This window comes from Nanorana parkeri, unplaced genomic scaffold (genome assembly GCF_000935625.1).
Source record: "Nanorana parkeri isolate BGI_ZX_2015 unplaced genomic scaffold, ASM93562v1 scaffold74, whole genome shotgun sequence".
In the NCBI taxonomy this organism is placed as follows: domain Eukaryota; kingdom Metazoa; phylum Chordata; class Amphibia; order Anura; family Dicroglossidae; genus Nanorana; species Nanorana parkeri.
This window is the reverse complement of record NW_017306342.1, coordinates 2090932-2103712: the sequence shown is the minus strand read 5'-3', so window position 1 is coordinate 2103712 and position 12781 is coordinate 2090932. Positions and strand designations below refer to the sequence as shown.

The 12781-nt window shown below is 47.2% G+C and overlaps 1 long non-coding RNA gene across 1 annotated transcript in view; it reads right to left on the bottom strand.

Annotated features, from left to right (window-relative positions):
* Positions 1-3449: 3449 nt before the first annotated feature.
* Positions 3450-12781, bottom strand: part of LOC108804814 — a 21532-nt gene continuing 12200 nt past the window's right edge. The window contains exon 3 of the long non-coding RNA XR_001942377.1: positions 3450-3531. This is a non-coding gene — a long non-coding RNA (uncharacterized LOC108804814). The remainder of the gene's footprint in view (positions 3532-12781) is intronic.

Genomic DNA, 12781 nt, shown 5'->3' with positions numbered 1-12781 from the left:
TGAATATTTGGCCCCTGAGGGTGATGTGATTGAGGGGACAAACGTTCTGGCCTGTTGTTTACGTGTGGCTCTTGCCAGGTACTTTCCACATTGATTGCCGTATTCGTAGAAAGTACGACGGCATTTGAGCAGGGTGGATTTAACTTTATGGTTGCATAGGGAACGGAGCTGCTCTCTGACTTGGTGTAGTTGGGCTCCGATTGTCGGTTCAGGGTGGCGCTTGTGTCGGGTTTCGAGGGTGTGTATCTGTGTCAAGAGGGCGGTCATGTCTCTCAGTCTCTGTTTCTTAATCCTGGAACCCTGGGCAATGAGTAGGCCCCCGATAGTGGCCTTGTGTGCTTCCCATACCATATATGGGGGGGGGGGGGATTCCCAGGTCCAGGAGGAGAGAGACAGGAGCATGGTCACAGAGTGTAATGTTCCCTAGTAGTGTCACGAACTCTCGAAATTTGGCTGTGGTGTATTAGGAGTAGATCAATGCGGGTATAACTTTAGTGGAGAGAGGAGAAGAAGGTATAATCTCTGGTAGAGGGGTGTTGTACTCGCCAAATGTCTAGAAGTTGGTGTGTGAACAGGCATCGTTGGAGGCGTCTAAGGGTGGCATAGGAGAGGTGGGAGAAGGATCTCGAGGAGTCTAGGGCCGGGTCTAATATGAGGTTAAAGTCCCCCCCACAATCAACACGCCCTCCCGGAACTCCGACAGCTGCACCAGGACACGCTCTATAAATGTGATTTGGTGTTGGTTCGGCACATATATGTTTGCGAATGTCATGACCTGTGTCCCTACGGTCCGTTTCAGGAACAAGATCCTGCCTTCCTCTCCTGAATGTTGAGCTAGGAGCGACCAAGGCACAGTGTTCGAGATGAGGGTGCTGACTCCCTTGGATCTCTTGTCAGAGGATCCACTGTGGTAGGCTACGGGGAACCTTCTAGTTTCCACACGAGGGATATGGTCCACCTGGAAGTGGGTCTTTTGCAGGAATACAACCTCAGCTCCCTGGCGGCGTACATCTGTTAGGATCATCCTCCTTTTTTCAGGGGGGTTCAACCCTTTTACATTAAGGGAGAGGATCTTGAGAGTGGCCATGATTGGGGAGAGGAGGTCAGGACGGGTGGATGAGGACGGTCTATAGGCGGTAGCGGGAGGGAAAAGAGGTGTGGGAGGGCAGAGTGGCTGGGAGGATGGGGGGAAGCAATTAACCGTAAAAAGGATATAACAACTATATCAACAATGAGCTGCTACCCACCGCAGCATCAGGTTATATACTATAGAAAAAGCAACAATGGTAAATCAGAAGAAAGAGAGTGAGATATTAATAAAAGAAACAACGAGGTGTAATCACCTCCACTTCAAAACAGGCAATACTGAGGTTGCGTTCTAACGCGGAGAGGGGCAGGCGAAAAGCCCCTTCTGGAGCCAAACGCCTCTCCCATCCCGCGCGAGAAGCCCCAGGTCGCTGTAAACACGAACAATGGGAATACGGGTAATCCAGTAATCATACATCACCCATAAGTAGCAAACGGAGCAGTGAAGTGGGTCACGGTAATGAGTCATCAGGTGCTAGACAAAGTCCCATGTTATAATCGGGGAATGCGGTTGAAGTCCTAGGTGGCGTAGTCCCGTGTTAGGAGTATGGTAAAGGTCACCTCAGAATCCTCACAGTTCTCTGGTAGTGGGGTCCCATCCATCTGTTTGGGTCGGCAGATCTTCCATAGGTGGCGCCCGGGGGGTACGCCGTTGACCAAAGTCTGCAGAGGCTCGGCGTCGGACACGTTGGGTCAGAGGGCGGGTTACCTCAGATATATCGGAGCCAGTCAGGTATCTCCACAGGTGAGGCTTCCAGGAAGGAAAATAAGGCCGGCAGCTGATCCGTGTGATGCAGCACGAACGACTCCCCCTGCTTGCGAATACTGAGGCAGAAGGGGTATCCCCAGGAGTAGAACGTCCCTGCTCTCCGTATTTCAGCCAATAGAGGTTGGATCCGCCGGCGCATTTGCAGAGTGCGCCTTGACAGATCAGGTAGGAGAGTGATGTCTGCTTCCTCGTAGGAGATTGTGCCCTTGCGCCAGGCTTGTTGGAGAATGGCCCCCCATACCGTATAATAATGGACCCGGCACAAGACATCCCGTGGGCGAATGTCTCTGTCTGGGCGCAGTCCGCCAATCCGGTGAACCCGATCAAGTTCTAGGGGAGAGTCGGGTGGCTTGTCCAGCGCGATATTGAGGATCTGGGATACCGCCTCCCGAAGGCCTGCAGGTGGTATGGTTTCGGGCAGGCCGAGGAGCTTTACGTTGTTGCGGCGGGATCGGTTCTCCAGATCGTCGTGGGCCAGCGTCATGGTGGTCAGCCTGTTTTCTTGCCGCAGGACTCTGTTTTCCAGCTCCAGTACCCGTTGGGAGGTGTTACCCTGGTCTGCATGGAGGGAGGTGACTCGGTCCTCGAGTCGGGAGACCGTAGATGTTATACCCGCTATGTCGCGCCTGAGGGCTGTCTCCATGCTAGAGACCATCTCTGCTATATCCCGTTTGGTCGGGAGGGATAGCAAGATGGCCGACATCTCACCTGCGGATAGGGGTTCCCTGGTGCCCGATGGTTGTGCTTGGGGCGCGGATACCGGCGGTGGCTGTCGGTCCATGGTAGGGCCACGTTGGTGTGTGATACGTCACCCGGCGGGATCAAGCGTGCTGCAGGCCCGGAGGGTAAGGGAGTCTCCGGCGGGTCCCATGTCGCGGACATCACTGTAGGCCGCAGCGGTTCAGGAGGCCATGCGGCTGGCCGTGGAGGATCGCGTAGAGACAGCCGGCGACGAGAAGAAAGGGTGCAGGTCCCCGGAGGGTGTCCCGGTATCGCCTCTAGGGGGTTTGCTCTTCTTGGACATTGGAGTAGGTAAGCTAAAATGTGTGATCATCTGCAGGATGCTCGGTGGGCAGCGGAGCTCAGAGAGTATGCGACCTCACACCGCCATAGTAGTCCACGCCCCCGAGACCCAACTTTTTGACACTGGGCCCCACATTGTACCCCAGAATTCTTTGGTAGTCTTCAGATTTCATAATGCCATGCACACAGTAAAGGCATCCAGTGCCTGAAGCAGCAAAGCAACCCCAAAACATCAGTGAACCTCCACCATGTTTGACTGTAGGGACTGTATTTTTTTCTTTAAAGGCCTCATTTCTTTTTCTGAAAACAGTAGAATGATGGGCTTTTCCAAAAAGCTGTAATTTTGTTTTGTCTGTCCCCAGCACAGCATTCTCCCAAAAGGATTTTGGCTTCCTCAGGTAAGTTTTGGCAAACTCCAATCTGGCTTTTTTTATGTTTCTGTGCCAGCAGTAGGGTCCTCCTGGGTCTCCTACCATAGCATCGCTTTTGGCGACGTCTAGTGCGAGCTGACACAGATCGCTGACTGATCGCATATGATTATCGTACGATAATCGTGCAGTGTATGGGCACCTTTAGATCTCTGGAAATGGATTTGTAACCTTGACATTGTCCATGCTTTTCCACAATTTTTGTTCTCAAATCCTCAGACAATACTTTGCTGCTGTCCCTGTGTTAGGATCCAGAGCGCCTCCAGGTGGCGCTGGAGCTGAGCCCTGCAGTTCCTGGGCTCACCTGCAGGATTCTCCAGGCAGCCAGGGGCTGCTAGGTGCCAGACCACCACTGGGTGGTGCTGGTACCTGCAGCTCCAGTGCTCACCTGTGGGTGTCTCCCAGCTGTCAGGAATCAGCCCATTAGGTAATACTCCTGGGAGAGTATTTAAACCCTCCCTGCAGTCTGGACCTTGGCTCAGGATTGTGTTGCTTTCCCCTGTTGTCTGAGTCCTCTGGCCTGAACCCTGAGACCCTGATATTTGCATGCTATGTTAGTACCCTGTTTCCTGTGTTACCCGGTTTCCTGTGTTGTTACATTTTTGGTTTATGTCTGTTGTGGATTGTTTTAGTTAGCTTGCTAGGTTTATTAAAATATTTTATATATACCATACTTACCTGGTCCGTGTGGTCACATGTGTTTGGTCTGCCTGTAAGGGTACCTGTGCAGGTGTGGGGTCACCTGCACTGGGATCCCCTGACACCCTCTTCCCCTTGCTCGGTGTGGCACACAGAGACACACAAAATAAATAAATGTTGAGTCAATTTTTCACCATTTTAACTGGTAGTGCAATTTCTATATTGTCAGAACCTGTTAATTGATACAGGTGAGTTTAATTACAAATTACAGGAGCATCGCAAGCTTGGAATGCAATTCCTTGCAATTTGGAGAAGGTGCCAATAATTTTGTCCAGTTCATTTTTGGGGTTTTGCGTGGAATGTGTCAGATTTGGCTTTTTTTTCTCCACTTTTTGTGTCATACCAATACAAACAAAAGAAATAAACATGAGAATGCCTAAACATGTGTAATTGCAACAATTTTCTGTGCAAAGTGGTGCATTATTTGACAGAAATGCAGGGGTGCCAATATGTTTGGCCTTGACTGTAGGACTTGAGGCTTTATCCCATCCAAAACTCTACAATGCCTCCAGACTCCAGGACCCAAAATAGAACTTAATAAATATCTGTTTTCTCTACATCAGCCATAAACCTTTAAGCCCCTCACGATATGTAGGTGACACATACACAATCCATAATCTGCCAACATACAGAGGGCACGTGACAGACAGACAGGTGGCAGAGTATCCTTTGCTGGGTCACTGGCCTGTGTTCTACATAAAACTTTAAATCTTGCCGAGCCAAAAACCATCTTGTGACCCTTGCATTGTTCCTTTTGTTCCAATTCATCAACTGTAGTGGAGAATAGTCTGTAATTAATTGGATCTGTCTGCCCAAAAGGTAAAACCTAAATGACTCTAGTGCTCTCTTCATGGCTAGACACTTCTTTTGCACTATTGAATTGTTCCTCTCTGAAGGGGTTAGTTTCTGGTTGAGGAATGCTACGGGATGTTGTTCCCTATTACTTCCCTGGGACAAGGCTGCTTCCAGGCCAACATCAGAGGCATCTGATTGTACAAGAAATTCTTGACTGAAGTTGGGGTTGGTTAACACTGGTCCCTTACACAAAACTGCCTCTAGCTCTTTGAATGCTCTCTCTGCCCCTTCATTCCATTTCACCATGGTGAACTTGCTCCCTTTGGAGATATCAGTAAGTGGAGCTGCTATCATAGCCAAGTGAGGCACAAACCTCTGGTAGTAGTATCCTACAATCCATAGAAAGGTTCTGACCTGCAACCCCAGTTCCAAAAAAGTTGGGATGCTGTGTAAAATCTACATAAAAACAGAGTGCAATGATTTGCAAATCTCATAAACCCATATTTTATTCACAATAGAAAACATATCAAATGTTTAACCCCTTCATGACTGAGGCCTTTTTTTCAATTTTTGTACCCATGTAATATTCTTTCGGGACGCAGAAGCGATCTGGCGACAGGTAAGTCGCCAGGATCGCTTCTGTTGTAAAGCCGACAGTCGGCTCTACAAGTTTAAACAGAGTCCCGGCGGCAAAAGTCACCGGGAGTCTGTTTAAACAGCCCCGATGCTGGCGACGTACACTGTACGTCGTCAGTCACGAAGGGGTTTAAATGAGAAAATGGACCATTTTAAGAAAAAAATAAGGTAATTTTGAAATTGATGGCAGCAACACATCTCAAAAAAATTGGAACAGGGCCATGTTTACCACGGTGTAGCATCCCCTCTTCTTTTAACAAAACTCTGTAAATGTCTGGGAACTAAGGAGACCAGTTGCTGGAGATTTGGAAGAGAAATGTTGTCCTATTCTTACCTGATATAGGATTCTAACTGCTCAACAGTCCTAGGTCTTCTTTGTCGTATTTTTCGTTTCAAGATGCCCAAATATTTTCAATTGGTGAAAGGTCTGGACTGCAGGCAGGCCAGTTAAGCACCCAGACTCTTCTACTACGAAGCCATACTGTTGTCATAGATGCAGTACCTGGTTTTGCATTGTTCTGCTGCAATATTCAAGGCCTTCCCCGAAAAAGACATTGTCTGGATGTAAGCATATGCTGCTCTAAAACCTGAATATATCTTTCAGCATTAATGGTGCCTTTCCAGATGTGCAAGCTGCCTATTACATACACACTAATGTAACCCCATACCATCAGAGATAAAAGCTTTGAACTGAGCGCTGATAACAAGACGGAAGGTCTCTCTCCTCTTTAGTCCAGACTAGGACACGGTGCCCATGGTTACCACATTGATTGTCAAATTTCAATTAGTCTGACCACAGAACAGTTTTCCACTTTGCAACAGACCATTTTAAATGAGCTTTGGGCCAGAGGATATGGCGGCGTTTCTGGATCATGTGGATGATCAAGATATGGCTTCTTCTTTGCATGATAGAGCTTTAACTGGCATTTTTGGATGGCACAGCGTACTGTGTTCACAGACAGTGATTCCTGAGCCCATGCAGTGATGTCCATCACAGAATCATGACTGTTTTTAATGCATTGCCATCTGAGGGCCCGAAGATCCCAGACATCCAATATTAAATTTTAGCCTTGAATGCTGTAGTCCAAATACAAGGCTTCTTCCAGACTTTTCATTTTTTGGGATTGAATCTAAAATTGCCTGGACCTTCTGTAGGTGGGAATCTCAGTCAAGGCTGAAAATGGCCTTTCTTCTGTAGGTGGGAATCTCAGTCAAGGCTGAAAATGGCAACATCATCTAGATATGTTTATTTATTACAGGTATTTATATGCAAAATACACAGCGAAGCATAAACTTTGAGGGGCTTAAAAATGAGGTCTATGAATGAGGCCTGGGCCCCGTGTAAGCCAAAAGCGAGGTGTCACAAAAGCTGTATTTTTCTTTGCCCTGTCTATTAAGGGAACCAGGCAATACCCCTTAACTAAGATCGTGGGTGGTAATGTAATTATCAATTTTTTCACCCAAGGCATAGGGTAAACATCATAGGATATAGGATATTTCATTCAGTTTGGACTCCAGATTAATCTCTAATGCTCTAATGGAGACGCATAAATGTGTAATTAGAGGAGAATTTATCGCTATGGCAGCTAAACATAAGAAAGAACATCAAGTTATGGTGAAAAAGTTGACTGACCAAATTTGACAAATAGAACAGACACATACACGGACTCAGGCGATGGCCATCTGGTTTGACCCAGGCTCGGACTGAGTTACTGGAAATACTGGGAAAGCAGACTAGAAGGCGTTTCATGCTTAATCAAAATTTGTTTTATGCCCAGGGGAATAAATGTAGTAGGCTTTTGGCCAGATGTTTGCTGATGAAGCAGTCTAATTTGACTGTCCATGCCATCCACGATGCAACTGGAACGGTTCATGTACTAAGAGAGACTTTATAACCTTCATGACCCTCAAACACGACACCAAACCCCCTTGCTGCCCCTTGGTTGGATTGTATCAGAGATTTTCTTGCTATACATTGCCCCCCGCGGATATCAAAAGCTGAGGCGAAGCGTTCCACTTAGCTCTGAAGCAGGTGAAGCCCGGAAAGAGCCCTGGATCAGAAGGTCTCCCGTTCCAATATTACAAATTGATTGCTTAACAACTAGCTCTCTGCCAACTACTAGAGGCTCAGATTACAGTTATACAAAAAGCTGGTAAGGACCCAACCCGAGTGTCAAATTATCACCCGATCTCACTTTTAAACGTGGACATTAAAGGAGAACTATGGGGTCAGTGTTTTTCCCCATAGTTCTCCTTAGGGTAACGGGAGGACACAAACTAGCGTCCTCCCGTTACCCTAAGCTCCGTATACTGCGAGCTGAAGCTCACGGTATACTGAGACGCCGCAGCCGGAGCGGATCCCGAAATGGACGTCGGGATCCGCCCAGCTGCGTGAGGGACAGCTGGCTCTGCCTATCTAGAGGCAGAGCCAGCTGTACCCGCCCCCTCCCCGTGACAGGATCAAGAGGTGAGCAAACCCGGTATGGGTTCGCTCACCTCCCGATCTACTGAGCCGACCTGTGACAGTCTCATTGTCACAGGTCGGCTAGAACTATGAGGTGAGTGGAAATCACTCATCTCATAGTTCTCCTTTAATCTTTTCGCCAGGATCTTAGCCAATCGTCTGCTCCCTCTCATTCCCTTTGATATCTTTCAACCAGGTTGGTTTCATACCAGGATGGGAGGCATGGAATAATACTCTCGAGGAGCTGAATCTCCATCATTGGCTCACCTCTATTGGGACCGAGGGATTTTTCCTCTGTTTGGACGCCGAGAAGGCATTCGACAAGGTGGCAATGGATTACATGGAGAGGATTCTTGGGGCTTTTGGTTTAGCAGAGGGCATGCGCTCCAGGATTTTATCATTATATAATGCACTCACAGCTCGGGTTAAAGTGAATGGCCACCTATCGGACGCCTTCAGGATTTCCAACTGGACCAGATAGGGGTGTCCGCTTTCCCACTCATTTTTTTATTGACTCTTGAACCTTTCTTGCGTTGTTTAAGAGCAAATCCGAACTTTAAAAGCCTGCAGGTTGCTGAAAGGGAATATAAATTAGCTGTATTTGCAGACTACATACTTTTTGTTACTCTGAGACTCTCACATTACTCTACGTGTCACGTACCTTGGTGTAAGCCTGAAGTGACGAGGAAGGCCTTCCCTTGCAACTCTCGTCTGAGCCCCACTGCAGATGAGACAGCAGTTCTACGAGTGCCTGTGGCTGATAATGATGAGATGATGGTGCTGAAAACTGGATGCCATAGGTAGCTGGTGGTTGAGAGCAGATCAGACATCACTGGTGTGAGGAGCAGAAGTGAAGTCAGGAACAAGCCAGATCGACACCGTGGTACAGAAGCAGGAGGCAAAAGCGATGTCAAGAGCAGGCCAGGTCATACACTTGCGAGCAGAGTGGTACAAAATCAGGAGACAGAAGAATGGTGGACAAGCTGAGGTCACAAGACAGACAGCAAGCAGCGGAGTCATGAATCAAGCATGGTCAAACAGATATCAGGAACAGGATCACGAATCTAGGGTACAGCTGAAGACTCCTGCATCTGTAATGTGTAGATGCCGAAGTCATCCTTAAATAGCCCACCTGGTGCCAAGTACAGGCATGCACACTCTACAGCATGTGCATGATGTTGCGCAGGCACGTGCGCATCGTTTTTGCACATGAATATTGCTATGTGCAATATTAGAACCGTAGTACAGAACACACGCATGCATGTGCGCAGTGGCCCCTGCAGAGATCTGGACAGGAGCTGCATTATGAGTGCTGACTGACGTACTCTGACACTATCAAACCTGTTGCATGAATTGGATTGTTTTCATAGTATCTTGAACTTAAAAATTAGCCCGCTGTCAAGATAATTTCCCCTTTGGCAGCCCAACAACATCATGTATCTTGGGCTTAATTTGCCAACCCACCTGCCTGATCATTATTCAAGGAACTTTTTGCTTGTTCTGCATCAGCTGCAAAAATACATTATTTCTTGGACTAAACCTCATTTATCATGGTTTTGGCGGGTTGTGGTGCTGAAAATGAATTATTTCCCAAGGCTACTCTACTTGATGCAAGCAGACCCTATAGCTTAACCCCTGCTCTTTTACACTCGATAGCTTCCCTGTTCTGCTTGATCATATGGGGTAAAGGCCCTGCTACTTTAGCGCTAACTAAAAGCAAGGTTGGGATTGGCCTACTGGATGTAAGGTGATATTATTGGGCGTGTCCACTGTTGACAATAGTAGACTGCAGCGTTGATTGCTCTCTTAACGACTGGATCAAACTTGAGCAATGGTCTCCGTGCCCCCTAAGTACTCTCCCGTGGCTCCGTCGGAATGATATCACTAACACTGTGTTTGATCACCCATTGTGGGATGCAACACTTCGTACTTTCTATAGGGCATGTCGAGAGCTATGTGTTTCTTAATTTCTGGGCCCCCTCATCCCTATATTTCAAAACCCTGAATGGATTCTAGCTTTCTGAGAGGATGCTGGCCACATACTCAGGTTTACGCTGGTCACTTTTTTAAGAGAGGCCATTTTAGGGACCTTCGAAATCTACAGAGTGGTGACCCTCCTGTCCGATTCCTGTTCTGATCTTACCTGCAACTGAGACACTTCTTGAATGACCCCAAACTCAACCCCCTAAAAAACTTCTGCCTCAAACAACATCCCCAACATCAAGTTTTCTCGTACCTGTATCAGTGCATGCTTGCTGGCTGCAAACCTAATTCCGATTCAGCCTGTAGATCGTGGGAATGTGAAATGGGAGTGCAGTTTTTCAAAGAGGGCTGGGAACTGATTAACTCCAGGATTCATACTGGCTCTATAAATGTTTATGTCCAGGAGACCGCGTACAAGTTGCGGACTAGGTGGTATATGGTCCCAGCCTTCCTGCTTAAAATAATTTCCACCAATAGTTCTCTTTGTTGTGCCAAGGAGAGAGATGGTCCTCCATGTGTGGTGGAACTGCCTGACCTCGCAAACATTCTTGCGGGAGGTACATTGAATCATGTTGGTAGTCTTCAGCTATGAGCTAGATTTTATTACAGCAGAATTCCTCTTACATTATACGTCTCTTCCTGAAAAACTCTATTCCAAATTGCTGGCTATGCATATGATCAATGCGGCACGTATGTGTATTCCCAACCTTTGGATATCCCAAAGTATACCCACGGTCCAGGAATGGTTCCACAGGCTGAATACAATTCCAGAAATTAAGGAACTTATCCATATCTACCAAGATAAACCACCAAATATATCTCACCAATCTCACCAAATATACCACCACTTGGTCTTCTTGGCTCCATCACTGGACCACAGATGAATAAGAAACCTACATATATTTCCCTCCTTAGCTTAGGGATTTCCTGAGACCTGAAGTATGCACTGAATTCCTGTGACAGTCAGTCAGTCTCTTTAGGGACGAACACGGGAGGGAGACTGGAGGCTCTACCTGCCCAGATGTGGAGGAGGGCCCTATCCCAAGTGGGAGGCCAATGGCTACCAATAGGCAGATGTCCCCTGGAGGACTGTAGTCATCTTAAGACCTTAATTATAAACAAGGGTACCAGAAGATTTCAGAAATGTGGCAGGGGCATTCATTTGAAACTCAGGGCAAGATTTACCGGGCCAGAAAAACTCCTGCTCAATCCACTCTTTTGGTTTTTCTACCCTTCAATTACCCCCAACACATGAGAAGGTCACCAAGGGGTAGGGAAAAAGTGGTAATTTGGGAGGGAACAGGAAGAAGTTCCACTAGGAGAGAGACCATCGGGATAAAGGAGAGTTGATCAGAGATGCAGTAGCCCATTATAGAATCCACTAGACCAGGGGTGCCCATTACGTAGATCGTGATCTACCAGTATCTCACAAAGCGGATGCTGGTAGATCACCATTGTAGGTCAGCTTACTATCTCGAGAACCCTCCTATGGTCTGTTTAGCCCCTCCCCGTCTGCTGCGTCTGACACATGAAGGCAGAGGCTGACAGCATGAGAGCAGCGATTTTAGGATGGAGGGCTGAGCACGAATGGAGGAGAAGTAGGAGGTCTAGCTTCCCGCTGTTCTGTAATATTGCAGAGCAGCGACTTTAGAGAGAGCAAGGAGAGACAGCCAGGAGAGAGAGCAGAGACAGCCAGGATGATGAGCAAAGAGAGACAGCCAGGAGAGCGAGGAGAGACAGTCAGGAGAGAGAGGAGAGACAGCCAGGAGGATGAGCAAAGAGAGACAGCCATGAATGAGAGCAAGGAGAGACACGAGAGCGAGAGAGGTTTTTTTTCGTTGGTAGATCTCATGCAGCTCGTCATTTGAAAAGTAGATCTTAACACAAAAATTGTGGGCACCCCTGCACTAGACTTAAGGTATTCCACCTAAGGAGACCATACTTTGAGGAATTTGGGGTGGACATCATTGACAACAGTCGTAAGTTTCTCATTGATCATGGTACCCATGATTCGCTGCTTAACCTCCCCAAAGTTCAGAGTGGGTTGTTGGCAGGACTTGGCAATCGTCTGTCTGGTGGCTAAGAAAATATGGCTAACCAGTAGTTAGTCTGGACATATCTAAATAGTTCTAAATTCAGGACCTTCCAGGTTTTCTGGAGATGTGGAAATGATTTAGTACTATCTAGAGTAAAGAAGGTATGGACACATTTAGGTGCATGGCACGGCCATTTGGCAAAAGCAATGGGTTCTGCATATGCAGGGCCAAATACAGGAGAATTACATAATTAGTCAGGTTGAAAAAAGACACAAGTCCATCGAGTTCAACCTATAGCGATACGGAGGGGGGGAAAAAAGAAGAAAAGCCTAAAGAGAACGCTATGTCCACAGCAACCCCTGTTGATCCAGAGGAAGGAAAAAAAACCCTATAAAGCATGGTTCAATTTGCTGCAACAGGGGAAAAAAATTCCTTCCTGATCCCATAAGGCAATCGGATATTCCCTGGATCAACAATCTCTGATGCCTCATATATCTATAATAACTCAATATCCAGTAATATTCTGTGCATTTAAGAATACATCAAGATGTTTTTTAAAACAATTACCCAAGCTAGCTAGAACGCAGGATCCCCATCAGAGGTAGGTGTAGGGAGATAAGACTCCTAGAAAACTTAACTGCATCCCACCTGCCCAAGGAGTGGCATAAGGTTCGGTCCTAAATCGGAGGGCAATGTTGAGGTGGAAGAATTAGATTGTAAATAGGGATTGGTGCAGTCTCAATTATATACAAAGGACCATAAGGGAAGTCCCTGGAAGGTGTGGAGTGAAGCCAGAAAAGCTTATAGTGACATGGTATAGTATATTATCAAGTTATGCATATCTAGCCCGCCAGACCTTTTT